The sequence below is a fragment of the Pseudorasbora parva genome, unplaced genomic scaffold, assembly GCF_024679245.1.
Source record: "Pseudorasbora parva isolate DD20220531a unplaced genomic scaffold, ASM2467924v1 scaffold_33, whole genome shotgun sequence".
NCBI lineage: Eukaryota > Metazoa > Chordata > Actinopteri > Cypriniformes > Gobionidae > Pseudorasbora > Pseudorasbora parva.
Window position 1 is genome coordinate 440512 of NW_027125104.1, and position 25353 is coordinate 465864.

Here is a 25353-nt window from a genome sequence, read left to right on the forward strand (position 1 = left end):
GACGAGTTGATTGACAGCAGTGGTCCCAAAGGCAAAGTTGTTCGGATGGAGGTTTTCTGTCGTATGGTACGACTGTCTCGTGCGCGTGCTGTGAAAAAGCACGCGACATACATTCGCCTATAGCCGCTCTTATGTTGTTGCTTTTTCATTTTAAAGCGCCACTAGGTGGCCATTCACCGCGTCCTTTCTCGCCTGACCCCAGACTGAGCCCGTGCACGGGTGTACCGGCTTGGGTGAAATTGTCTCGTTCCGTCCAAGAGCTATAGCCGTTCTAGCAGACCCCGCCTCGCCCAGCCCGTAGGTTTCGGCCTGCCGCCGCCAAGCTGAATCGAAATTCCCACTTTTTTTCCGATCTGGACGGACAGTCAGACTCCAGAGAATCTTTCTGCACTGGTTTGGGCCAGATCGGGCAAAAGACCTAGGACTAGTGTGCAAAAGTAGGTTTTTCACAAAATCCCAAATACCCGAAAATTTCGCCAGCGCAACCTTCGAATCCGAGGCATGCGTCTCGCTCGGCTCGAGCCAAGGATTCCGATGATATAAGACACTTGGTTCTGCGGCGTGCGGTTTGGGAGCTACGAGCCATTTCGTACTTTCGGTGGCTGTAGCGCCACCGCCGGGCCCATCGGGGGGCCAGCCTTGGTGATGTTGTAGAGCGAGTGGCTAGTACCATCCCTCAAAGTTTCAGGTCTCTACGACGTACGGCCTTTGCCAACCCTCCCCCCCCTCACCGCTTCCCAGATGGGCGTCGCCTTTGCCGGCTCCCCTGCCGCTGCGTCATTGTGTCATCGCTTCTCGGCCTTTTGGCTAAGATCAAGTGTAGTATCTGTTCTTATCAGTTTAATATCTGATACGTCCCCTATCCGGGGACTGCATATTAAATTGATTTTTGGCACATGGAGCCGGAACCGGGGCTTGCTCCGTCCACTCCACGCATCGACCTGGTATTGCAGTGCCTTTTCGGGGACTGCGAATTGTTGTGACTAATAGAAGAACCAACAACACCACTGGACTTTTGTCAGAGAATACAGAAATACGCAGGAAGCGCATACAGAATGACGATGAGGTGACCGTTGACGATGACCGTGCCACAGAGAAAGCAGCAAGCTGCGGTCATATGAGCATAGGGAAAAAAGAAGAACAAAAGCGTCGGTTGCCGGCCGGCTGACTCATCACCGTCACAGCACGTTTTTTGATGTCCCTCTTATTTGAGAGTCTTTACCAACGAGCTGATGAGTCGAATCAGGGGTTTGTGTTGGATGGATTAGGGACACCTGATTCAAATCAAGGTCAGGCACGCACGCACGCAGCAGTCAAGCAATGGAAGGTGCCCCGTCCTTCCTTTTCTTGGGGGAGGGGAAGGTCACCGTGTTTGAGGATGGCGAAGGGGGATAGGGCGCCTCTGCCTGGAGGCCAGGCAACTCATACTTACCTGGCAGGGGAGACACCATGATCAGGAAGGTGGTTCACCCAGGGCGAGGCTCGGCCATTGCACTCCGGTTGTGCTGACCCCTGCGAATTCCCCAAATGTGGGAATCTCGACTGCATAATTTATGGTAGTGGGGGACTGCGTTCGCGCTCTCCCCTGTACACACTGGTTAAAAGCAGATAGCGTGGAGGGAAAAAGCGTGCGGTTCTTGGCGCTTGTGGCGCCGCCCACTGCCCCAAAGGGTGAAGTTGCACCAGTTTTGTTATGTTTCTGTCTCTTTCTGCTGTGTCAGCCAGTGACCCGGAGAGTTCAGAGAACTGAACTGCGTCTGTTTTCATCGAGGTTGTCGAAACCTGCGACCGGTTTGCCGAATGTGGTTTTTCCCACAAACTTTGATATTCAACGGACGAGTTGATTGACAGCAGTGGTCCCAAAGGCAAAGTTGTTCGGATGGAGGTTTTCTGTCGTATGGTACGACTGTCTCGTGCGCGTGCTGTGAAAAAGCACGCGACATACGTTCGCCTATAGCCGCTCTCATGTTGTTGCTTTTTCATTTTAAAGCGCCACTAGGTGGCCATTCACCGCGTCCTTTCTCGCCTGACCCCAGACTGAGCCCGTGCACGGGTGTACCGGCTTGGGTGAAATTGTCTCGTTCCGTCCAAGAGCTATAGCCGTTCTAGCAGACCCCGCCTCGCCCAGCCCGTAGGTTTCGGCCTGCCGCCGCCAAGCTGAATCGAAATTCCCACTTTTTTTCCGATCTGGACGGACAGTCAGACTCCAGAGAATCTTTCTGCACTGGTTTGGGCCAGATCGGGCAAAAGACCTAGGACTAGTGTGCAAAAGTAGGTTTTTCACAAAATCCCAAATACCCGAAAATTTCGCCAGCGCAACCTTCGAATCCGAGGCATGCGTCTCGCTCGGCTCGAGCCAAGGATTCCGATGATATAAGACACTTGGTTCTGCGGCGTGCGGTTTGGGAGCTACGAGCCATTTCGTACTTTCGGTGGCTGTAGCGCCACCGCCGGGCCCATCGGGGGGCCAGCCTTGGTGATGTTGTAGAGCGAGTGGCTAGTGCCATCCCTCAAAGTTTCAGGTCTCTACGACGTACGGCCTTTGCCAACCCTCCCCCCCCTCACCGCTTCCCAGATGGGCGTCGCCTTTGCCGGCTCCCCTGCCGCTGCGTCATTGTGTCATCGCTTCTCGGCCTTTTGGCTAAGATCAAGTGTAGTATCTGTTCTTATCAGTTTAATATCTGATACGTCCCCTATCCGGGGACTGCATATTAAATTGATTTTTGGCACATGGAGCCGGAACCGGGGCTTGCTCCGTCCACTCCACGCATCGACCTGGTATTGCAGTGCCTCCAGGAACGGTGTGCTTCCCCTTTTTGGGGCCTGCGAATTGTTGTGACTAATAGAAGAACCAACAACACCACTGGACTTTTGTCAGAGAATACAGAAATACGCAGGAAGCGCATACAGAATGACGATGAGGTGACCGTTGACGATGACCGTGCCACAGAGAAAGCAGCAAGCTGCGGTCATATGAGCATAGGGAAAAAAGAAGAACAAAAGCGTCGGTTGCCGGCCGGCTGACTCATCACCGTCACAGCACGTTTTTTGATGTCCCTCTTATTTGAGAGTCTTTACCAACGAGCTGATGAGTCGAATCAGGGGTTTGTGTTGGATGGATTAGGGACACCTGATTCAAATCAAGGTCAGGCACGCACGCACGCAGCAGTCAAGCAATGGAAGGTGCCCCGTCCTTCCTTTTCTTGGGGGAGGGGAAGGTCACCGTGTTTGAGGATGGCGAAGGGGGATAGGGCGCCTCTGCCTGGAGGCCAGGCAACTCATACTTACCTGGCAGGGGAGACACCATGATCAGGAAGGTGGTTCACCCAGGGCGAGGCTCGGCCATTGCACTCCGGTTGTGCTGACCCCTGCGAATTCCCCAAATGTGGGAATCTCGACTGCATAATTTATGGTAGTGGGGGACTGCGTTCGCGCTCTCCCCTGTACACACTGGTTAAAAGCAGATAGCGTGGAGGGAAAAAGCGTGCGGTTCTTGGCGCTTGTGGCGCCGCCCACTGCCCCAAAGGGTGAAGTTGCACCAGTTTTGTTATGTTTCTGTCTCTTTCTGCTGTGTCAGCCAGTGACCCGGAGAGTTCAGAGAACTGAACTGCGTCTGTTTTCATCGAGGTTGTCGAAACCTGCGACCGGTTTGCCGAATGTGGTTTTTCCCACAAACTTTGATATTCAACGGACGAGTTGATTGACAGCAGTGGTCCCAAAGGCAAAGTTGTTCGGATGGAGGTTTTCTGTCGTATGGTACGACTGTCTCGTGCGCGTGCTGTGAAAAAGCACGCGACATACGTTCGCCTATAGCCGCTCTCATGTTGTTGCTTTTTCATTTTAAAGCGCCACTAGGTGGCCATTCACCGCGTCCTTTCTCGCCTGACCCCAGACTGAGCCCGTGCACGGGTGTACCGGCTTGGGTGAAATTGTCTCGTTCCGTCCAAGAGCTATAGCCGTTCTAGCAGACCCCGCCTCGCCCAGCCCGTAGGTTTCGGCCTGCCGCCGCCAAGCTGAATCGAAATTCCCACTTTTTTTCCGATCTGGACGGACAGTCAGACTCCAGAGAATCTTTCTGCACTGGTTTGGGCCAGATCGGGCAAAAGACCTAGGACTAGTGTGCAAAAGTAGGTTTTTCACAAAATCCCAAATACCCGAAAATTTCGCCAGCGCAACCTTCGAATCCGAGGCATGCGTCTCGCTCGGCTCGAGCCAAGGATTCCGATGATATAAGACACTTGGTTCTGCGGCGTGCGGTTTGGGAGCTACGAGCCATTTCGTACTTTCGGTGGCTGTAGCGCCACCGCCGGGCCCATCGGGGGGCCAGCCTTGGTGATGTTGTAGAGCGAGTGGCTAGTGCCATCCCTCAAAGTTTCAGGTCTCTACGACGTACGGCCTTTGCCAACCCTCCCCCCCCTCACCGCTTCCCAGATGGGCGTCGCCTTTGCCGGCTCCCCTGCCGCTGCGTCATTGTGTCATCGCTTCTCGGCCTTTTGGCTAAGATCAAGTGTAGTATCTGTTCTTATCAGTTTAATATCTGATACGTCCCCTATCCGGGGACTGCATATTAAATTGATTTTTGGCACATGGAGCCGGAACCGGGGCTTGCTCCGTCCACTCCACGCATCGACCTGGTATTGCAGTGCCTCCAGGAACGGTGTGCTTCCCCTTTTTGGGGCCTGCGAATTGTTGTGACTAATAGAAGAACCAACAACACCACTGGACTTTTGTCAGAGAATACAGAAATACGCAGGAAGCGCATACAGAATGACGATGAGGTGACCGTTGACGATGACCGTGCCACAGAGAAAGCAGCAAGCTGCGGTCATATGAGCATAGGGAAAAAAGAAGAACAAAAGCGTCGGTTGCCGGCCGGCTGACTCATCACCGTCACAGCACGTTTTTTGATGTCCCTCTTATTTGAGAGTCTTTACCAACGAGCTGATGAGTCGAATCGGGGGTTTGTGTTGGATGGATTAGGGACACCTGATTCAAATCAAGGTCAGGCACGCACGCACGCAGCAGTCAAGCAATGGAAGGTGCCCCGTCCTTCCTTTTCTTGGGGGAGGGGAAGGTCACCGTGTTTGAGGATGGCGAAGGGGGATAGGGCGCCTCTGCCTGGAGGCCAGGCAACTCATACTTACCTGGCAGGGGAGACACCATGATCAGGAAGGTGGGTCACCCAGGGCGAGGCTCGGCCATTGCACTCCGGTTGTGCTGACCCCTGCGAATTCCCCAAATGTGGGAATCTCGACTGCATAATTTATGGTAGTGGGGGACTGCGTTCGCGCTCTCCCCTGTACACACTGGTTAAAAGCAGATAGCGTGGAGGGAAAAAGCGTGCGGTTCTTGACGCTTGTGGCGCCGCCCACTGCCCCAAAGGGTGAAGTTGCACCAGTTTTGTTATGTTTCTGTCTCTTTCTGCTGTGTCAGCCAGTGACCCGGAGAGTTCAGAGAACTGAACTGCGTCTGTTTTCATCGAGGTTGTCGAAACCTGCGACCGGTTTGCCGAATGTGGTTTTTCCCACAAACTTTGATATTCAACGGACGAGTTGATTGACAGCAGTGGTCCCAAAGGCAAAGTTGTTCGGATGGAGGTTTTCTGTCGTATGGTACGACTGTCTCGTGCGCGTGCTGTGAAAAAGCACGCGACATACGTTCGCCTATAGCCGCTCTCATGTTGTTGCTTTTTCATTTTAAAGCGCCACTAGGTGGCCATTCACCGCGTCCTTTCTCGCCTGACCCCAGACTGAGCCCGTGCACGGGTGTACCGGCTTGGGTGAAATTGTCTCGTTCCGTCCAAGAGCTATAGCCGTTCTAGCAGACCCCGCCTCGCCCAGCCCGTAGGTTTCGGCCTGCCGCCGCCAAGCTGAATCGAAATTCCCACTTTTTTTCCGATCTGGACGGACAGTCAGACTCCAGAGAATCTTTCTGCACTGGTTTGGGCCAGATCGGGCAAAAGACCTAGGACTAGTGTGCAAAAGTAGGTTTTTCACAAAATCCCAAATACCCGAAAATTTCGCCAGCGCAACCTTCGAATCCGAGGCATGCGTCTCGCTCGGCTCGAGCCAAGGATTCCGATGATATAAGACACTTGGTTCTGCGGCGTGCGGTTTGGGAGCTACGAGCCATTTCGTACTTTCGGTGGCTGTAGCGCCACCGCCGGGCCCATCGGGGGGCCAGCCTTGGTGATGTTGTAGAGCGAGTGGCTAGTGCCATCCCTCAAAGTTTCAGGTCTCTACGACGTACGGCCTTTGCCAACCCTCCCCCCCCTCACCGCTTCCCAGATGGGCGTCGCCTTTGCCGGCTCCCCTGCCGCTGCGTCATTGTGTCATCGCTTCTCGGCCTTTTGGCTAAGATCAAGTGTAGTATCTGTTCTTATCAGTTTAATATCTGATACGTCCCCTATCCGGGGACTGCATATTAAATTGATTTTTGGCACATGGAGCCGGAACCGGGGCTTGCTCCGTCCACTCCACGCATCGACCTGGTATTGCAGTGCCTCCAGGAACGGTGTGCTTCCCCTTTTCGGGGACTGCGAATTGTTGTGACTAATAGAAGAACCAACAACACCACTGGACTTTTGTCAGAGAATACAGAAATACGCAGGAAGCGCATACAGAATGACGATGAGGTGACCGTTGACGATGACCGTGCCACAGAGAAAGCAGCAAGCTGCGGTCATATGAGCATAGGGAAAAAAGAAGAACAAAAGCGTCGGTTGCCGGCCGGCTGACTCATCACCGTCACAGCACGTTTTTTGATGTCCCTCTTATTTGAGAGTCTTTACCAACGAGCTGATGAGTCGAATCAGGGGTTTGTGTTGGATGGATTAGGGACACCTGATTCAAATCAAGGTCAGGCACGCACGCACGCAGCAGTCAAGCAATGGAAGGTGCCCCGTCCTTCCTTTTCTTGGGGGAGGGGAAGGTCACCGTGTTTGAGGATGGCGAAGGGGGATAGGGCGCCTCTGCCTGGAGGCCAGGCAACTCATACTTACCTGGCAGGGGAGACACCATGATCAGGAAGGTGGTTCACCCAGGGCGAGGCTCGGCCATTGCACTCCGGTTGTGCTGACCCCTGCGAATTCCCCAAATGTGGGAATCTCGACTGCATAATTTATGGTAGTGGGGGACTGCGTTCGCGCTCTCCCCTGTACACACTGGTTAAAAGCAGATAGCGTGGAGGGAAAAAGCGTGCGGTTCTTGACGCTTGTGGCGCCGCCCACTGCCCCAAAGGGTGAAGTTGCACCAGTTTTGTTATGTTTCTGTCTCTTTCTGCTGTGTCAGCCAGTGACCCGGAGAGTTCAGAGAACTGAACTGCGTCTGTTTTCATCGAGGTTGTCGAAACCTGCGACCGGTTTGCCGAATGTGGTTTTTCCCACAAACTTTGATATTCAACGGACGAGTTGATTGACAGCAGTGGTCCCAAAGGCAAAGTTGTTCGGATGGAGGTTTTCTGTCGTATGGTACGACTGTCTCGTGCGCGTGCTGTGAAAAAGCACGCGACATACGTTCGCCTATAGCCGCTCTCATGTTGTTGCTTTTTCATTTTAAAGCGCCACTAGGTGGCCATTCACCGCGTCCTTTCTCGCCTGACCCCAGACTGAGCCCGTGCACGGGTGTACCGGCTTGGGTGAAATTGTCTCGTTCCGTCCAAGAGCTATAGCCGTTCTAGCAGACCCCGCCTCGCCCAGCCCGTAGGTTTCGGCCTGCCGCCGCCAAGCTGAATCGAAATTCCCACTTTTTTTCCGATCTGGACGGACAGTCAGACTCCAGAGAATCTTTCTGCACTGGTTTGGGCCAGATCGGGCAAAAGACCTAGGACTAGTGTGCAAAAGTAGGTTTTTCACAAAATCCCAAATACCCGAAAATTTCGCCAGCGCAACCTTCGAATCCGAGGCATGCGTCTCGCTCGGCTCGAGCCAAGGATTCCGATGATATAAGACACTTGGTTCTGCGGCGTGCGGTTTGGGAGCTACGAGCCATTTCGTACTTTCGGTGGCTGTAGCGCCACCGCCGGGCCCATCGGGGGGCCAGCCTTGGTGATGTTGTAGAGCGAGTGGCTAGTACCATCCCTCAAAGTTTCAGGTCTCTACGACGTACGGCCTTTGCCAACCCTCCCCCCCCTCACCGCTTCCCAGATGGGCGTCGCCTTTGCCGGCTCCCCTGCCGCTGCGTCATTGTGTCATCGCTTCTCGGCCTTTTGGCTAAGATCAAGTGTAGTATCTGTTCTTATCAGTTTAATATCTGATACGTCCCCTATCCGGGGACTGCATATTAAATTGATTTTTGGCACATGGAGCCGGAACCGGGGCTTGCTCCGTCCACTCCACGCATCGACCTGGTATTGCAGTGCCTCCAGGAACGGTGTGCTTCCCCTTTTCGGGGACTGCGAATTGTTGTGACTAATAGAAGAACCAACAACACCACTGGACTTTTGTCAGAGAATACAGAAATACGCAGGAAGCGCATACAGAATGACGATGAGGTGACCGTTGACGATGACCGTGCCACAGAGAAAGCAGCAAGCTGCGGTCATATGAGCATAGGGAAAAAAGAAGAACAAAAGCGTCGGTTGCCGGCCGGCTGACTCATCACCGTCACAGCACGTTTTTTGATGTCCCTCTTATTTGAGAGTCTTTACCAACGAGCTGATGAGTCGAATCAGGGGTTTGTGTTGGATGGATTAGGGACACCTGATTCAAATCAAGGTCAGGCACGCACGCACGCAGCAGTCAAGCAATGGAAGGTGCCCCGTCCTTCCTTTTCTTGGGGGAGGGGAAGGTCACCGTGTTTGAGGATGGCGAAGGGGGATAGGGCGCCTCTGCCTGGAGGCCAGGCAACTCATACTTACCTGGCAGGGGAGACACCATGATCAGGAAGGTGGTTCACCCAGGGCGAGGCTCGGCCATTGCACTCCGGTTGTGCTGACCCCTGCGAATTCCCCAAATGTGGGAATCTCGACTGCATAATTTATGGTAGTGGGGGACTGCGTTCGCGCTCTCCCCTGTACACACTGGTTAAAAGCAGATAGCGTGGAGGGAAAAAGCGTGCGGTTCTTGACGCTTGTGGCGCCGCCCACTGCCCCAAAGGGTGAAGTTGCACCAGTTTTGTTATGTTTCTGTCTCTTTCTGCTGTGTCAGCCAGTGACCCGGAGAGTTCAGAGAACTGAACTGCGTCTGTTTTCATCGAGGTTGTCGAAACCTGCGACCGGTTTGCCGAATGTGGTTTTTCCCACAAACTTTGATATTCAACGGACGAGTTGATTGACAGCAGTGGTCCCAAAGGCAAAGTTGTTCGGATGGAGGTTTTCTGTCGTATGGTACGACTGTCTCGTGCGCGTGCTGTGAAAAAGCACGCGACATACGTTCGCCTATAGCCGCTCTCATGTTGTTGCTTTTTCATTTTAAAGCGCCACTAGGTGGCCATTCACCGCGTCCTTTCTCGCCTGACCCCAGACTGAGCCCGTGCACGGGTGTACCGGCTTGGGTGAAATTGTCTCGTTCCGTCCAAGAGCTATAGCCGTTCTAGCAGACCCCGCCTCGCCCAGCCCGTAGGTTTCGGCCTGCCGCCGCCAAGCTGAATCGAAATTCCCACTTTTTTTCCGATCTGGACGGACAGTCAGACTCCAGAGAATCTTTCTGCACTGGTTTGGGCCAGATCGGGCAAAAGACCTAGGACTAGTGTGCAAAAGTAGGTTTTTCACAAAATCCCAAATACCCGAAAATTTCGCCAGCGCAACCTTCGAATCCGAGGCATGCGTCTCGCTCGGCTCGAGCCAAGGATTCCGATGATATAAGACACTTGGTTCTGCGGCGTGCGGTTTGGGAGCTACGAGCCATTTCGTACTTTCGGTGGCTGTAGCGCCACCGCCGGGCCCATCGGGGGGCCAGCCTTGGTGATGTTGTAGAGCGAGTGGCTAGTACCATCCCTCAAAGTTTCAGGTCTCTACGACGTACGGCCTTTGCCAACCCTCCCCCCCCTCACCGCTTCCCAGATGGGCGTCGCCTTTGCCGGCTCCCCTGCCGCTGCGTCATTGTGTCATCGCTTCTCGGCCTTTTGGCTAAGATCAAGTGTAGTATCTGTTCTTATCAGTTTAATATCTGATACGTCCCCTATCCGGGGACTGCATATTAAATTGATTTTTGGCACATGGAGCCGGAACCGGGGCTTGCTCCGTCCACTCCACGCATCGACCTGGTATTGCAGTGCCTCCAGGAACGGTGTGCTTCCCCTTTTCGGGGACTGCGAATTGTTGTGACTAATAGAAGAACCAACAACACCACTGGACTTTTGTCAGAGAATACAGAAATACGCAGGAAGCGCATACAGAATGACGATGAGGTGACCGTTGACGATGACCGTGCCACAGAGAAAGCAGCAAGCTGCGGTCATATGAGCATAGGGAAAAAAGAAGAACAAAAGCGTCGGTTGCCGGCCGGCTGACTCATCACCGTCACAGCACGTTTTTTGATGTCCCTCTTATTTGAGAGTCTTTACCAACGAGCTGATGAGTCGAATCAGGGGTTTGTGTTGGATGGATTAGGGACACCTGATTCAAATCAAGGTCAGGCACGCACGCACGCAGCAGTCAAGCAATGGAAGGTGCCCCGTCCTTCCTTTTCTTGGGGGAGGGGAAGGTCACCGTGTTTGAGGATGGCGAAGGGGGATAGGGCGCCTCTGCCTGGAGGCCAGGCAACTCATACTTACCTGGCAGGGGAGACACCATGATCAGGAAGGTGGTTCACCCAGGGCGAGGCTCGGCCATTGCACTCCGGTTGTGCTGACCCCTGCGAATTCCCCAAATGTGGGAATCTCGACTGCATAATTTATGGTAGTGGGGGACTGCGTTCGCGCTCTCCCCTGTACACACTGGTTAAAAGCAGATAGCGTGGAGGGAAAAAGCGTGCGGTTCTTGACGCTTGTGGCGCCGCCCACTGCCCCAAAGGGTGAAGTTGCACCAGTTTTGTTATGTTTCTGTCTCTTTCTGCTGTGTCAGCCAGTGACCCGGAGAGTTCAGAGAACTGAACTGCGTCTGTTTTCATCGAGGTTGTCGAAACCTGCGACCGGTTTGCCGAATGTGGTTTTTCCCACAAACTTTGATATTCAACGGACGAGTTGATTGACAGCAGTGGTCCCAAAGGCAAAGTTGTTCGGATGGAGGTTTTCTGTCGTATGGTACGACTGTCTCGTGCGCGTGCTGTGAAAAAGCACGCGACATACGTTCGCCTATAGCCGCTCTCATGTTGTTGCTTTTTCATTTTAAAGCGCCACTAGGTGGCCATTCACCGCGTCCTTTCTCGCCTGACCCCAGACTGAGCCCGTGCACGGGTGTACCGGCTTGGGTGAAATTGTCTCGTTCCGTCCAAGAGCTATAGCCGTTCTAGCAGACCCCGCCTCGCCCAGCCCGTAGGTTTCGGCCTGCCGCCGCCAAGCTGAATCGAAATTCCCACTTTTTTTCCGATCTGGACGGACAGTCAGACTCCAGAGAATCTTTCTGCACTGGTTTGGGCCAGATCGGGCAAAAGACCTAGGACTAGTGTGCAAAAGTAGGTTTTTCACAAAATCCCAAATACCCGAAAATTTCGCCAGCGCAACCTTCGAATCCGAGGCATGCGTCTCGCTCGGCTCGAGCCAAGGATTCCGATGATATAAGACACTTGGTTCTGCGGCGTGCGGTTTGGGAGCTACGAGCCATTTCGTACTTTCGGTGGCTGTAGCGCCACCGCCGGGCCCATCGGGGGGCCAGCCTTGGTGATGTTGTAGAGCGAGTGGCTAGTGCCATCCCTCAAAGTTTCAGGTCTCTACGACGTACGGCCTTTGCCAACCCTCCCCCCCCTCACCGCTTCCCAGATGGGCGTCGCCTTTGCCGGCTCCCCTGCCGCTGCGTCATTGTGTCATCGCTTCTCGGCCTTTTGGCTAAGATCAAGTGTAGTATCTGTTCTTATCAGTTTAATATCTGATACGTCCCCTATCCGGGGACTGCATATTAAATTGATTTTTGGCACATGGAGCCGGAACCGGGGCTTGCTCCGTCCACTCCACGCATCGACCTGGTATTGCAGTGCCTCCAGGAACGGTGTGCTTCCCCTTTTTGGGGCCTGCGAATTGTTGTGACTAATAGAAGAACCAACAACACCACTGGACTTTTGTCAGAGAATACAGAAATACGCAGGAAGCGCATACAGAATGACGATGAGGTGACCGTTGACGATGACCGTGCCACAGAGAAAGCAGCAAGCTGCGGTCATATGAGCATAGGGAAAAAAGAAGAACAAAAGCGTCGGTTGCCGGCCGGCTGACTCATCACCGTCACAGCACGTTTTTTGATGTCCCTCTTATTTGAGAGTCTTTACCAACGAGCTGATGAGTCGAATCGGGGGTTTGTGTTGGATGGATTAGGGACACCTGATTCAAATCAAGGTCAGGCACGCACGCACGCAGCAGTCAAGCAATGGAAGGTGCCCCGTCCTTCCTTTTCTTGGGGGAGGGGAAGGTCACCGTGTTTGAGGATGGCGAAGGGGGATAGGGCGCCTCTGCCTGGAGGCCAGGCAACTCATACTTACCTGGCAGGGGAGACACCATGATCAGGAAGGTGGTTCACCCAGGGCGAGGCTCGGCCATTGCACTCCGGTTGTGCTGACCCCTGCGAATTCCCCAAATGTGGGAATCTCGACTGCATAATTTATGGTAGTGGGGGACTGCGTTCGCGCTCTCCCCTGTACACACTGGTTAAAAGCAGATAGCGTGGAGGGAAAAAGCGTGCGGTTCTTGACGCTTGTGGCGCCGCCCACTGCCCCAAAGGGTGAAGTTGCACCAGTTTTGTTATGTTTCTGTCTCTTTCTGCTGTGTCAGCCAGTGACCCGGAGAGTTCAGAGAACTGAACTGCGTCTGTTTTCATCGAGGTTGTCGAAACCTGCGACCGGTTTGCCGAATGTGGTTTTTCCCACAAACTTTGATATTCAACGGACGAGTTGATTGACAGCAGTGGTCCCAAAGGCAAAGTTGTTCGGATGGAGGTTTTCTGTCGTATGGTACGACTGTCTCGTGCGCGTGCTGTGAAAAAGCACGCGACATACGTTCGCCTATAGCCGCTCTCATGTTGTTGCTTTTTCATTTTAAAGCGCCACTAGGTGGCCATTCACCGCGTCCTTTCTCGCCTGACCCCAGACTGAGCCCGTGCACGGGTGTACCGGCTTGGGTGAAATTGTCTCGTTCCGTCCAAGAGCTATAGCCGTTCTAGCAGACCCCGCCTCGCCCAGCCCGTAGGTTTCGGCCTGCCGCCGCCAAGCTGAATCGAAATTCCCACTTTTTTTCCGATCTGGACGGACAGTCAGACTCCAGAGAATCTTTCTGCACTGGTTTGGGCCAGATCGGGCAAAAGACCTAGGACTAGTGTGCAAAAGTAGGTTTTTCACAAAATCCCAAATACCCGAAAATTTCGCCAGCGCAACCTTCGAATCCGAGGCATGCGTCTCGCTCGGCTCGAGCCAAGGATTCCGATGATATAAGACACTTGGTTCTGCGGCGTGCGGTTTGGGAGCTACGAGCCATTTCGTACTTTCGGTGGCTGTAGCGCCACCGCCGGGCCCATCGGGGGGCCAGCCTTGGTGATGTTGTAGAGCGAGTGGCTAGTACCATCCCTCAAAGTTTCAGGTCTCTACGACGTACGGCCTTTGCCAACCCTCCCCCCCCTCACCGCTTCCCAGATGGGCGTCGCCTTTGCCGGCTCCCCTGCCGCTGCGTCATTGTGTCATCGCTTCTCGGCCTTTTGGCTAAGATCAAGTGTAGTATCTGTTCTTATCAGTTTAATATCTGATACGTCCCCTATCCGGGGACTGCATATTAAATTGATTTTTGGCACATGGAGCCGGAACCGGGGCTTGCTCCGTCCACTCCACGCATCGACCTGGTATTGCAGTGCCTCCAGGAACGGTGTGCTTCCCCTTTTCGGGGACTGCGAATTGTTGTGACTAATAGAAGAACCAACAACACCACTGGAATTTTGTCAGAGAATACAGAAATACGCAGGAAGCGCATACAGAATGACGATGAGGTGACCGTTGACGATGACCGTGCCACAGAGAAAGCAGCAAGCTGCGGTCATATGAGCATAGGGAAAAAAGAAGAACAAAAGCGTCGGTTGCCGGCCGGCTGACTCATCACCGTCACAGCACGTTTTTTGATGTCCCTCTTATTTGAGAGTCTTTACCAACGAGCTGATGAGTCGAATCAGGGGTTTGTGTTGGATGGATTAGGGACACCTGATTCAAATCAAGGTCAGGCACGCACGCACGCAGCAGTCAAGCAATGGAAGGTGCCCCGTCCTTCCTTTTCTTGGGGGAGGGGAAGGTCACCGTGTTTGAGGATGGCGAAGGGGGATAGGGCGCCTCTGCCTGGAGGCCAGGCAACTCATACTTACCTGGCAGGGGAGACACCATGATCAGGAAGGTGGTTCACCCAGGGCGAGGCTCGGCCATTGCACTCCGGTTGTGCTGACCCCTGCGAATTCCCCAAATGTGGGAATCTCGACTGCATAATTTATGGTAGTGGGGGACTGCGTTCGCGCTCTCCCCTGTACACACTGGTTAAAAGCAGATAGCGTGGAGGGAAAAAGCGTGCGGTTCTTGACGCTTGTGGCGCCGCCCACTGCCCCAAAGGGTGAAGTTGCACCAGTTTTGTTATGTTTCTGTCTCTTTCTGCTGTGTCAGCCAGTGACCCGGAGAGTTCAGAGAACTGAACTGCGTCTGTTTTCATCGAGGTTGTCGAAACCTGCGACCGGTTTGCCGAATGTGGTTTTTCCCACAAACTTTGATATTCAACGGACGAGTTGATTGACAGCAGTGGTCCCAAAGGCAAAGTTGTTCGGATGGAGGTTTTCTGTCGTATGGTACGACTGTCTCGTGCGCGTGCTGTGAAAAAGCACGCGACATACGTTCGCCTATAGCCGCTCTCATGTTGTTGCTTTTTCATTTTAAAGCGCCACTAGGTGGCCATTCACCGCGTCCTTTCTCGCCTGACCCCAGACTGAGCCCGTGCACGGGTGTACCGGCTTGGGTGAAATTGTCTCGTTCCGTCCAAGAGCTATAGCCGTTCTAGCAGACCCCGCCTCGCCCAGCCCGTAGGTTTCGGCCTGCCGCCGCCAAGCTGAATCGAAATTCCCACTTTTTTTCCGATCTGGACGGACAGTCAGACTCCAGAGAATCTTTCTGCACTGGTTTGGGCCAGATCGGGCAAAAGACCTAGGACTAGTGTGCAAAAGTAGGTTTTTCACAAAATCCCAAATACCCGAAAATTTCGCCAGCGCAACCTTCGAATCCGAGGCATGCGTCTCGCTCGGCTCGAGCCAAGGATTCCGATGATATAAGACACTTGGTTCTGCGGCGTGCGGTTTGGGAGCTACGAGCCATTTCGTACTTTCGGTGGCTGTAGCGCCACCGCCGGGCCCATCGGGGGGCCAGCCTTGGTGATGTTGTAGAGCGAGTGGCTAGTGCCATCCCTCAAAGTTTCAGGTCTCTACGACGTACGGCCTTTGCCAACCCTCCCCCCCCTCACCGCTTCCCAGATGGGCGTCGCCTTTGCCGGCTCCCCTGCCGCTGCGTCATTGTGTCATCGCTTCTCGGCCTTTTGGCTAAGATCAAGTGTAGTATCTGTTCTTATCAGTTTAATATCTGATACGTCCCCTATCCGGGGACTGCATATTAAATTGATTTTTGGCACATGGAGCCGGAACCGGGGCTTGCTCCGTCCACTCCACGCATCGACCTGGTATTGCAGTGCCTCCAGGAACGGTGTGCTTCCCCTTTTTGGGGCCTGCGAATTGTTGTGACTAATAGAAGAACCAACAACACCACTGGACTTTTGTCAGAGAATACAGAAATACGCAGGAAGCGCATACAGAATGACGATGAGGTGACCGTTGACGATGACCGTGCCACAGAGAAAGCAGCAAGCTGCGGTCATATGAGCATAGGGAAAAAAGAAGAACAAAAGCGTCGGTTGCCGGCCGGCTGACTCATCACCGTCACAGCACGTTTTTTGATGTCCCTCTTATTTGAGAGTCTTTACCAACGAGCTGATGAGTCGAATCGGGGGTTTGTGTTGGATGGATTAGGGACACCTGATTCAAATCAAGGTCAGGCACGCACGCACGCAGCAGTCAAGCAATGGAAGGTGCCCCGTCCTTCCTTTTCTTGGGGGAGGGGAAGGTCACCGTGTTTGAGGATGGCGAAGGGGGATAGGGCGCCTCTGCCTGGAGGCCAGGCAACTCATACTTACCTGGCAGGGGAGACACCATGATCAGGAAGGTGGTTCACCCAGGGCGAGGCTCGGCCATTGCACTCCGGTTGTGCTGACCCCTGCGAATTCCCCAAATGTGGGAATCTCGACTGCATAATTTATGGTAGTGGGGGACTGCGTTCGCGCTCTCCCCTGTACACACTGGTTAAAAGCAGATAGCGTGGAGGGAAAAAGCGTGCGGTTCTTGACGCTTGTGGCGCCGCCCACTGCCCCAAAGGGTGAAGTTGCACCAGTTTTGTTATGTTTCTGTCTCTTTCTGCTGTGTCAGCCAGTGACCCGGAGAGTTCAGAGAACTGAACTGCGTCTGTTTTCATCGAGGTTGTCGAAACCTGCGACCGGTTTGCCGAATGTGGTTTTTCCCACAAACTTTGATATTCAACGGACGAGTTGATTGACAGCAGTGGTCCCAAAGGCAAAGTTGTTCGGATGGAGGTTTTCTGTCGTATGGTACGACTGTCTCGTGCGCGTGCTGTGAAAAAGCACGCGACATACGTTCGCCTATAGCCGCTCTCATGTTGTTGCTTTTTCATTTTAAAGCGCCACTAGGTGGCCATTCACCGCGTCCTTTCTCGCCTGACCCCAGACTGAGCCCGTGCACGGGTGTACCGGCTTGGGTGAAATTGTCTCGTTCCGTCCAAGAGCTATAGCCGTTCTAGCAGACCCCGCCTCGCCCAGCCCGTAGGTTTCGGCCTGCCGCCGCCAAGCTGAATCGAAATTCCCACTTTTTTTCCGATCTGGACGGACAGTCAGACTCCAGAGAATCTTTCTGCACTGGTTTGGGCCAGATCGGGCAAAAGACCTAGGACTAGTGTGCAAAAGTAGGTTTTTCACAAAATCCCAAATACCCGAAAATTTCGCCAGCGCAACCTTCGAATCCGAGGCATGCGTCTCGCTCGGCTCGAGCCAAGGATTCCGATGATATAAGACACTTGGTTCTGCGGCGTGCGGTTTGGGAGCTACGAGCCATTTCGTACTTTCGGTGGCTGTAGCGCCACCGCCGGGCCCATCGGGGGGCCAGCCTTGGTGATGTTGTAGAGCGAGTGGCTAGTACCATCCCTCAAAGTTTCAGGTCTCTACGACGTACGGCCTTTGCCAACCCTCCCCCCCCTCACCGCTTCCCAGATGGGCGTCGCCTTTGCCGGCTCCCCTGCCGCTGCGTCATTGTGTCATCGCTTCTCGGCCTTTTGGCTAAGATCAAGTGTAGTATCTGTTCTTATCAGTTTAATATCTGATACGTCCCCTATCCGGGGACTGCATATTAAATTGATTTTTGGCACATGGAGCCGGAACCGGGGCTTGCTCCGTCCACTCCACGCATCGACCTGGTATTGCAGTGCCTCCAGGAACGGTGTGCTTCCCCTTTTCGGGGACTGCGAATTGTTGTGACTAATAGAAGAACCAACAACACCACTGGAATTTTGTCAGAGAATACAGAAATACGCAGGAAGCGCATACAGAATGACGATGAGGTGACCGTTGACGATGACCGTGCCACAGAGAAAGCAGCAAGCTGCGGTCATATGAGCATAGGGAAAAAAGAAGAACAAAAGCGTCGGTTGCCGGCCGGCTGACTCATCACCGTCACAGCACGTTTTTTGATGTCCCTCTTATTTGAGAGTCTTTACCAACGAGCTGATGAGTCGAATCAGGGGTTTGTGTTGGATGGATTAGGGACACCTGATTCAAATCAAGGTCAGGCACGCACGCACGCAGCAGTCAAGCAATGGAAGGTGCCCCGTCCTTCCTTTTCTTGGGGGAGGGGAAGGTCACCGTGTTTGAGGATGGCGAAGGGGGATAGGGCGCCTCTGCCTGGAGGCCAGGCAACTCATACTTACCTGGCAGGGGAGACACCATGATCAGGAAGGTGGTTCACCCAGGGCGAGGCTCGGCCATTGCACTCCGGTTGTGCTGACCCCTGCGAATTCCCCAAATGTGGGAATCTCGACTGCATAATTTATGGTAGTGGGGGACTGCGTTCGCGCTCTCCCCTGTACACACTGGTTAAAAGCAGATAGCGTGGAGGGAAAAAGCGTGCGGTTCTTGACGCTTGTGGCGCCGCCCACTGCCCCAAAGGGTGAAGTTGCACCAGTTTTGTTATGTTTCTGTCTCTTTCTGCTGTGTCAGCCAGTGACCCGGAGAGTTCAGAGAACTGAACTGCGTCTGTTTTCATCGAGGTTGTCGAAACCTGCGACCGGTTTGCCGAATGTGGTTTTTCCCACAAACTTTGATATTCAACGGACGAGTTGATTGACAGCAGTGGTCCCAAAGGCAAAGTTGTTCGGATGGAGGTTTTCTGTCGTATGGTACGACTGTCTCGTGCGCGTGCTGTGAAAAAGCACGCGACATACGTTCGCCTATAGCCGCTCTCATGTTGTTGCTTTTTCATTTTAAAGCGCCACTAGGTGGCCATTCACCGCGTCCTTTCTCGCCTGACCCCAGACTGAGCCCGTGCACGGGTGTACCGGCTTGGGTGAAATTGTCTCGTTCCGTCCAAGAGCTATAGCCGTTCTAGCAGACCCCGCCTCGCCCAGCCCGTAGGTTTCGGCCTGCCGCCGCCAAGCTGAATCGAAATTCCCACTTTTTTTCCGATCTGGACGGACAGTCAGACTCCAGAGAATCTTTCTGCACTGGTTTGGGCCAGATCGGGCAAAAGACCTAGGACTAGTGTGCAAAAGTAGGTTTTTCACAAAATCCCAAATACCCGAAAATTTCGCCAGCGCAACCTTCGAATCCGAGGCATGCGTCTCGCTCGGCTCGAGCCAAGGATTCCGATGATATAAGACACTTGGTTCTGCGGCGTGCGGTTTGGGAGCTACGAGCCATTTCGTACTTTCGGTGGCTGTAGCGCCACCGCCGGGCCCATCGGGGGGCCAGCCTTGGTGATGTTGTAGAGCGAGTGGCTAGTACCATCCCTCAAAGTTTCAGGTCTCTACGACGTACGGCCTTTGCCAACCCTCCCCCCCCTCACCGCTTCCCAGATGGGCGTCGCCTTTGCCGGCTCCCCTGCCGCTGCGTCATTGTGTCATCGCTTCTCGGCCTTTTGGCTAAGATCAAGTGTCTTGTCGAACGGTTGAGACTGCGATCGCCTCTTTAAGGTTTCCTGGCTCGAGAGCTTCTGGTGTCCCGAGCCGTACAACTTTTTAGAGGGAGAGTGACCCTGCTGGTTTTACAGGTTAGCAGTTTTAAGGTAAGACTTTTATTCTTTTATCTATTTATTGTATTTATTGTTGTTTTACGTTTTTTTTTTTTAGGCTGTCGGTGCCTCCACCATGTCGGCTGCTCGTGCCGGCATGCGGAGGCACCACAGCGTGCGATTTTTATTTAGAGAGGTGGAGGGTAAGCTCCTGGGGTTGTCTCGTTTAGACTTCTCCAGGAAGCTGATCCAAAAAGCCCTCAATTTTAATGCAAGTGACTTAAATTGTTTAATGACTCTGCCCCTAAACAAAGGTTTTGATGTTAGTTTTAGATCTGCTTCCTTGTTGCAAGATTTCTGGCAACGATTTGAGCATTGCAAGACCCAGTTCTCCATGTTCAATGTTGAGAAACTTTCTGACAATTCTATTAAAACAGTGATTGTCAGAATGTTCAATGAAACAGTGAGTGGAGATGATGTTTCTGTATGGCTGGGTAGATTTTGCACGGTTCGAAGTCCACCAGTCAAGGTGCTTGACGAAGACGGCATCTGGAATTGCGCTTGGAGAGTTCCCATTAAACAGTGGGAAGATCCAAGCGGATTCCAGGGTCTGAGTCATTTACCCTCAATGATTGTGTTGGGAGAGAACCGCGGCTACATTCATTATCAGGGAATGCCCAAATTGTGCCGAAAGTGTGGGAAGATGGGACACCTCGCTGAGGCATGCCAAGAAATTGTGTGTAGGAAGTGCAGAGAAATTGGTCACATTTTTGAGGAATGTACCAATGGCAGACGGTGTAATCTATGTGGAGATGCTAACCATTTCTACAGAGATTGCCCTAAAAGTTTTGCCAACAAGTTGAAAGGGAACAAAATGGCCGCCCCACCAAAGGAACAATCGAAAGAACAAAGAGAGGAGGAGGCGGGCCCTGAGGTTTTGGCGGGAATTTCACATTCCCAGCCAGCCTCAGGGATTGGACAAGAAGGAGGAAGTGGGGCGGCCACAGGGGCGGAGTCAGAATGCATTAGAGAACAGGGGGAGGAAGCCGCTCCCCAACAAGAAAAAAGCAAAGATAAAATGGAGGAAGAAGATGAAACGGCTTCCTCCCTCTACACCGTATCGGAGGTTAGTGGGGCGGATAGTGGGAGTGAAACCGAGTGTTCACTCCCAAATGCTCAAGTGCAGAAAAGGTCTGCGAGATCTCCTCTGCTGCAAACAGAGGAGAAAAGGCTGCGGGCATCGCATCGGCCAGATAGTTCCTCTTCGGAGGATCTGAACCGTATGTGGCCTGCAGACTCTCCAAATGAAGTCTCTTTTCTGCACTTTAAGCTAAGAACATCGTCACCAAAGGATCCACAAGAGGTTTCCTCTGTGGATTCTGAGGCGGCGAGCACTTGCCCTCCTGATCCCAGTTTATCTGGGGAAAAGGAAAGGCAGGTGCAACAAGAAGTAACATGATTTTAATTCAATTTCTGTAGTCTTTTTATCTGTTTTTATTTTCATCAAATGCTTGTATTTTTAACCATACTGCTCATGGCCCTCACTATCTCTACAATCAATGTGAGAAGTGTGAGGTCTACTTTGCGAGCACAGAGTGTTTTATCATGTTTAAATAATTTTAAGTCAGACATCTATTTATTGCAAGAGTGTGCTCTGCCCTTTTTAACCAATTACAGAAAATGGGAAGAGCTGTGGACCCAAGGACCCTCCATCTGGAGTGGCTCCAATTTTAACAGAAATGACGGTGTGGCCATTTTAATAAAAAATCCCAACATCTTGGTGAAGGGCAGCACTGTGGTGAGGGATGGGCGGGCAATTTTAGTTAATCTGACTTTCTTAGGTAAGGATTTTAATGTTTTAAATACGTATGGTTACACAAGTAAAAATGACAGATACAAGCTTTTAGAAGATTTGCAGCCCCACATGTTAGGTAGGGCTCCCCTAGTGGTAGCAGGGGATTTTAATTGTGTTTTAACAAAGAAAGATAGGAAAAGGGTAGGAGAAGATTTTAAGGTCGACAAGACATCGGTTTTATTAAATAAATTGGTCAAAGATTTTAAGTTAGTCGACTGTTTTAAAACAATGCATCAGAGAGAGGAGGGCTTCACCTGGTTCAGTGGTGATGGCGCCAGAGCCTCTCGGATCGACTATATTTTTACAAGGGACTGCCCGCCAACCGATGCAACATTGACCCCCCTTTTCTTCACTGACCACATGATGGTCTCCTGCACCCTTTCACTACCCACGGGTGTGACAGTAGGGGGAGGGCTGTGGAAGCTGAACTGCTCCCTATTAGAAGATGAGGAAGTGGTTCGAGAGTATAGGGAGCAGTTCAGCCAATGGCAGACCCTCCAAGACTTTTTTGACTCACGAGCACAGTGGTGGGAGATGGTAAAACAAAGGACAGGACATTTTTTTAGAAAAATAGGAAAGGAGAAAAAGAATAAAGAAAAAAGACGCATGATGGGGCTGCAAAAAAGACTGCAGAGATATTTTAACCTTTTAAATAGTGGAATGGATTTTACAGAAGAAATAAAAGAAATAAAAAAAGAAATGTCAGTTTTGTCTGAAGCTCAAAGCAAAGGTGTCATTTTAAGATGTAAGGAGAAAGAGATAGAAGAAGGGGAGAAGTGTACTAGATATTTTTTTAAAAAGACTATTGCACGGGGAGGGTCAATGACCACTTTAAAAACTTTTAGCGGGAGGGAGGTAAATACCATTGAAGAGATTTTGGGGGAAATTGAACATTTTTATGGTAATTTATATAGTCAAAAAGAGGTACACAGTGACATCCTAGAGGAAGTTTTAAGTTTTTTAGACAAAAAGGTTAAGAGTCCAGATGTGCTTTTATCCCAGGATTTTACTATTTTAGAAATGCAAAAATCTTTAAAAGGTTTTAAAAAGGGGAAGTCCCCAGGCATGGATGGACTTCCCTTTGAGTTTTATTTGACTTTCTGGGACATTTTAGTACATGATTTACTGACTGTTTTTAAGGAATTTGAGACTCTAGACAGACTTCCAGACAGCTTTAGAATAGGGATAGTTTCTTTACTACAAAAAAAAGGAGACAAGACTGACTTACGGAATTGGCGACCAATCACACTTTTAAATTTTGATTGTAAGATTTTTAGCAAAATTTTATCCATGCGCATGTCGACTGTTTTAGAGGACGTAATCCACCTGGATCAAGCATGCGCTGTGCCCGGAAGGAAGATCACGGACAGCCTGGTACTGATTAGAGACGCCATCTGTTATGCGAGAGACAGAAACATTCGGCTAGTAGTCCTAAATTTAGATTTTGAAAAAGCTTTTGACCGCATCTCGCACCAGTTCCTTTTTAAGGTACTGGAGAAAATGGGGTTTCCAGGGAGGTTTATAGCCTGGGTGGGACTGCTTTACAATGGTCTGGTCAGCAGGATATTGGTTAACGGGCATTTGTCCAAAGCTGTAAATATCCACAGCGGTGTTCGTCAGGGGTGTCCTTTATCTCCCCTTCTGTATGTGGCATGCATTGAGCCACTGGCACAAATCTTGAGAAGGGATAAATGGATTAAAGGACTTGACGTCCCAGGGACTGGTGGACTGACGGCGACCTGTGTTTTATATATGGACGATGTAACACTTTTAGCGACTGACCTTTTATCGGTACGAAGAGCAATGGACTTGACTGACTGGTACGGTCGGGCCTCGGGCGCCAAGCTCAACAGGAACAAGTCCGAGGCCCAGCTCTTCGGGCCGTGGGGGGACGTCGACACAGGTGAACTGGATCTGGATTTTAAAGACAATGATTTGAAAGTTTTAGGTGTAAAATTTGACAGAGAGGGTGGAGGACGGGGAAACTGGACTGACATCTTAGGGAAAGTTAGGCAAAGACTGGGGTTTTGGGGACTCAGACAGATGACAATGGAAGGGAAGGTTTTAGTTTTTAAAGCTGTAATTTTACCACTAATTTTACTTGTCTGTTCTGTTTTTAGTCCCCCAAGAAGATTCCTGGCAAACCTGGAGAGGGCGGTATTTTATTTCCTGTGGGGGTCCAAGTGGGAACGATTAAAAAGGGAGGTCGTTAAAAAAAGAAAAGAAAATGGCGGGAAAGGCCTCCCAGACCCCCACTTGTTTTTAGGCAGCCGCTTTACCGCCCTCCACATCGGATACGCACTGACCCCATCCAGAGAGAATAAAACAGCGGCCATGGCTCGTTTCTGGATGGGGTCCTACCTAAGAAGCCTAAAGATTTTACCAATTGATTTGAAAACTCCTGTGTCTTTTAATTTACCAAAAGAGTATATTTTTATCAAGAAATTTTTAAAGAAATACCTTTTAGAAATAAGTGACGTCACCATTTTAACCAACCACAAATCTCTCATCTCTCTTGTGCAGGACCGGGAAATGGTGAGTCCAGTCCCAGGCCTCACATTAAGTGAGGCCAAAGATGTTTGGAGGAACGCAGCCCACCCAGCTCTCCAGAACAGGCACAAGGACTTATCGTGGATGGTGGCTCATGAGATCCTCCCGGTCAGGGCGGTTATGCACTCCAGAGGCATGGCCAAAAACTCCATCTGCCCACGGTCCGGGTGCAACCACCCGGAGACCGTCCACCATCTGCTCTGGGAGTGCGGTGCTGCGCGGGACCTGTGGGCCAGGGCCGGCCCCCTGTTTTTCCCGTGCCTGCCAGCGGGTGGGGCCCAGGTGGACTACAAGCTCGCCATCCTGGGGGTGGGTCAGGGCATAAAAGCCCAAACATCGCAAAAATTTGCCTCGCTCTGGCTCGCCCTCAACGTTATAAAGGATGCCATCTGGGTCACCAGAAACCTGCTGGTGGGGAAACGCATGACGGTCCCCCTCCACGTGAGCGAGCAAAACATAAGATCAACACTGCAGGGAGGGCCGCATGTCGTCATTCGGATGGGGGGGCCGAGGCTGCACGAGAAGGTCCCGGCCACCACCGACCTTGGCCGCCCGTAGATGCACCCTCACCACTCTGGCTACGGGAACAGCGGGCCAGCGGGCCGGAGGAGAGGGGCTTTCCGCTGGGCCCTTGAAGCGGGGAGTCCTGAGCCTGTTCTGGAGATCTGGAGTGAATGGACTTTCTTGATAGGGACTCACCCCCGATCCTGCACAACAGAAGATTTTTAACAGAAGGATATTGTGTTTTAACTAGCTTGTATTTATTTGCTATTTATACTTTTATCCTTTTTTCTAACACCAAACTGACTTGCATACATGGACTTTACACAACACACTACACTGACTGATTTTAACTAAGAATGCAAAACTGTTGGTTTTAATCTGTGTAAACATGTATGTTTAAAAAGAAAAGAACTGTGAGGTTTGAATGGAAAAAAGAAATGTGTGACAATAAAACTTTTTTCGAAAGAAAATCTGTTCTTATCAGTTTAATATCTGATACGTCCCCTATCCGGGGACTGCATATTAAATTGATTTTTGGCACATGGAGCCGGAACCGGGGCTTGCTCCGTCCACTCCACGCATCGACCTGGTATTGCAGTGCCTCCAGGAACGGTGTGCTTCCCCTTTTCGGGGACTGCGAATTGTTGTGACTAATAGAAGAACCAACAACACCACTGGACTTTTGTCAGAGAATACAGAAATACGCAGGAAGCGCATACAGAATGACGATGAGGTGACCGTTGACGATGACCGTGCCACAGAGAAAGCAGCAAGCTGCGGTCATATGAGCATAGGGAAAAAAGAAGAACAAAAGCGTCGGTTGCCGGCCGGCTGACTCATCACCGTCACAGCACGTTTTTTGATGTCCCTCTTATTTGAGAGTCTTTACCAACGAGCTGATGAGTCGAATCAGGGGTTTGTGTTGGATGGATTAGGGACACCTGATTCAAATCAAGGTCAGGCACGCACGCACGCAGCAGTCAAGCAATGGAAGGTGCCCCGTCCTTCCT

General features: G+C 51.8%; 20 non-coding genes and 1 pseudogene across 20 annotated transcripts; all 21 read left to right on the forward strand.

Annotated features, from left to right (window-relative positions):
• The first annotated feature begins 787 nt into the window (after nt 1–787).
• On the forward strand, nt 788–980 carry LOC137066875 (U2 spliceosomal RNA). Its single transcript, XR_010902755.1, has one exon. It is a non-coding gene; the product is annotated as a U2 spliceosomal RNA (small nuclear RNA).
• A 444-nt stretch (nt 981–1424) lies between these two features.
• Nucleotides 1425–1588, forward strand: LOC137067042 (U1 spliceosomal RNA). The gene has a single exon (XR_010902869.1). It is a non-coding gene; the product is annotated as a U1 spliceosomal RNA (small nuclear RNA).
• Nucleotides 1589–2621: 1033 nt separating this feature from the next.
• Nucleotides 2622–2812, forward strand: LOC137066577 (U2 spliceosomal RNA). Its single transcript, XR_010902485.1, has one exon. It is a non-coding gene; the product is annotated as a U2 spliceosomal RNA (small nuclear RNA).
• Nucleotides 2813–3280: 468 nt separating this feature from the next.
• On the forward strand, nt 3281–3444 carry LOC137067043 (U1 spliceosomal RNA). The gene has a single exon (XR_010902870.1). It is a non-coding gene; the product is annotated as a U1 spliceosomal RNA (small nuclear RNA).
• Nucleotides 3445–4477: 1033 nt separating this feature from the next.
• Nucleotides 4478–4668, forward strand: LOC137066579 (U2 spliceosomal RNA). The gene has a single exon (XR_010902487.1). It is a non-coding gene; the product is annotated as a U2 spliceosomal RNA (small nuclear RNA).
• A 468-nt stretch (nt 4669–5136) lies between these two features.
• LOC137067344 (U1 spliceosomal RNA) lies at nt 5137–5300 on the forward strand. The gene has a single exon (XR_010903143.1). It is a non-coding gene; the product is annotated as a U1 spliceosomal RNA (small nuclear RNA).
• A 1033-nt stretch (nt 5301–6333) lies between these two features.
• Nucleotides 6334–6524, forward strand: LOC137066580 (U2 spliceosomal RNA). Its single transcript, XR_010902488.1, has one exon. It is a non-coding gene; the product is annotated as a U2 spliceosomal RNA (small nuclear RNA).
• Nucleotides 6525–6992: 468 nt separating this feature from the next.
• On the forward strand, nt 6993–7156 carry LOC137067044 (U1 spliceosomal RNA). Its single transcript, XR_010902871.1, has one exon. It is a non-coding gene; the product is annotated as a U1 spliceosomal RNA (small nuclear RNA).
• A 1033-nt stretch (nt 7157–8189) lies between these two features.
• On the forward strand, nt 8190–8380 carry LOC137066582 (U2 spliceosomal RNA). Its single transcript, XR_010902489.1, has one exon. It is a non-coding gene; the product is annotated as a U2 spliceosomal RNA (small nuclear RNA).
• Nucleotides 8381–8848: 468 nt separating this feature from the next.
• On the forward strand, nt 8849–9012 carry LOC137067046 (U1 spliceosomal RNA). Its single transcript, XR_010902872.1, has one exon. It is a non-coding gene; the product is annotated as a U1 spliceosomal RNA (small nuclear RNA).
• A 1033-nt stretch (nt 9013–10045) lies between these two features.
• Nucleotides 10046–10236, forward strand: LOC137066583 (U2 spliceosomal RNA). Its single transcript, XR_010902490.1, has one exon. It is a non-coding gene; the product is annotated as a U2 spliceosomal RNA (small nuclear RNA).
• Nucleotides 10237–10704: 468 nt separating this feature from the next.
• Nucleotides 10705–10868, forward strand: LOC137067047 (U1 spliceosomal RNA). Its single transcript, XR_010902873.1, has one exon. It is a non-coding gene; the product is annotated as a U1 spliceosomal RNA (small nuclear RNA).
• Nucleotides 10869–11901: 1033 nt separating this feature from the next.
• Nucleotides 11902–12092, forward strand: LOC137066584 (U2 spliceosomal RNA). Its single transcript, XR_010902491.1, has one exon. It is a non-coding gene; the product is annotated as a U2 spliceosomal RNA (small nuclear RNA).
• Nucleotides 12093–12560: 468 nt separating this feature from the next.
• LOC137067048 (U1 spliceosomal RNA) lies at nt 12561–12724 on the forward strand. Its single transcript, XR_010902874.1, has one exon. It is a non-coding gene; the product is annotated as a U1 spliceosomal RNA (small nuclear RNA).
• Nucleotides 12725–13757: 1033 nt separating this feature from the next.
• LOC137066585 (U2 spliceosomal RNA) lies at nt 13758–13948 on the forward strand. Its single transcript, XR_010902492.1, has one exon. It is a non-coding gene; the product is annotated as a U2 spliceosomal RNA (small nuclear RNA).
• Nucleotides 13949–14416: 468 nt separating this feature from the next.
• On the forward strand, nt 14417–14580 carry LOC137067049 (U1 spliceosomal RNA). Its single transcript, XR_010902875.1, has one exon. It is a non-coding gene; the product is annotated as a U1 spliceosomal RNA (small nuclear RNA).
• Nucleotides 14581–15613: 1033 nt separating this feature from the next.
• Nucleotides 15614–15804, forward strand: LOC137066586 (U2 spliceosomal RNA). Its single transcript, XR_010902493.1, has one exon. It is a non-coding gene; the product is annotated as a U2 spliceosomal RNA (small nuclear RNA).
• Nucleotides 15805–16272: 468 nt separating this feature from the next.
• LOC137067050 (U1 spliceosomal RNA) lies at nt 16273–16436 on the forward strand. Its single transcript, XR_010902876.1, has one exon. It is a non-coding gene; the product is annotated as a U1 spliceosomal RNA (small nuclear RNA).
• A 1033-nt stretch (nt 16437–17469) lies between these two features.
• Nucleotides 17470–17660, forward strand: LOC137066587 (U2 spliceosomal RNA). The gene has a single exon (XR_010902494.1). It is a non-coding gene; the product is annotated as a U2 spliceosomal RNA (small nuclear RNA).
• A 468-nt stretch (nt 17661–18128) lies between these two features.
• Nucleotides 18129–18292, forward strand: LOC137067051 (U1 spliceosomal RNA). The gene has a single exon (XR_010902877.1). It is a non-coding gene; the product is annotated as a U1 spliceosomal RNA (small nuclear RNA).
• A 6500-nt stretch (nt 18293–24792) lies between these two features.
• Nucleotides 24793–24966, forward strand: LOC137066895 (U2 spliceosomal RNA; annotated as a pseudogene).
• The last annotated feature ends 387 nt before the right edge of the window (nt 24967–25353 follow it).